The sequence below is a fragment of the Nannospalax galili genome, unplaced genomic scaffold (genome assembly GCF_000622305.1).
Source record: "Nannospalax galili isolate Female #2095 unplaced genomic scaffold, S.galili_v1.0 scaffold87, whole genome shotgun sequence".
Classification (NCBI taxonomy): domain Eukaryota; kingdom Metazoa; phylum Chordata; class Mammalia; order Rodentia; family Spalacidae; genus Nannospalax; species Nannospalax galili.
The window spans coordinates 449,025-449,892 of record NW_008360320.1 but is presented as its reverse complement, the minus strand read 5'-3'; positions in this window follow the sequence as shown (position 1 = coordinate 449,892).

The window sequence follows — 868 nt, the reverse complement described above, 5'->3', positions numbered from 1 at the left end:
GAAGCATGAAGGAAATGTTTCCTCTGTGTTGAGCCTCCTCTTTGTAGACTGGACACTGGTTCATGTCCATCTCATGGGGTCTCCTTGGCTTCCTTGATCAAGAGGACAGGTGACCCACCGCAGTTACAGGACATTTTGAGAGATGCTCATAGTCCCCTGGAACTAGTCGACCTAGGAGGCCAAGGAACAAAAGGTGTCCTTTATGTCCCTCTGACCAAATTATTATAGGCCTCAAAGTATGTGTGTTAAACATCTAAGCAGGTTAGTTCCACCAGTCTGGTATTTTTAATTACTGTGTGTCATGTAGATAAACCTTGGGAAAGACGAGTTGTTCTCACATAAACCTTACCTAGACATATATTTCTTGATCTTCTATGTGTAATTTGTCAGTAGGGTGTATGAGTAATATGGTTGCCTCTGGTTTTCAAAACTAGCTAGGCATTGTCTCACACCTCCATCATGGTTTCCCCAATTAAGGTAACCCCATTTCCCCCCTTTCTTCCTTACTAATACCCTTCTCCTATGGTCCTACCTCTCTTGAGCTCCTTCTTTCCCTTTATCCCCTAGGTTCCTTGTATACCCTTCCCTCCCCGCTCCCTTAAACTAACCCAATTTTTATAACATATCTCTCTTATTAAGGCCTGTTTCCTACTGTTCTTCTCTTTCAGGTTATTTCTTTTCCTTTACCTCCCTGTTTCCTTTCCATTATACTAGTTCCTGTAGTTATTTCTGATTGCATACTTATTTATCAGAGTCTGGTTCTAAGATCCACATATGAAGGAGAATATATGTCGATTTTTTTTTCTGATTCTGGGTTACTTCACTTAGTATAACAGTTTCTAGTTCCATCCATTTACCTGCAAATTTC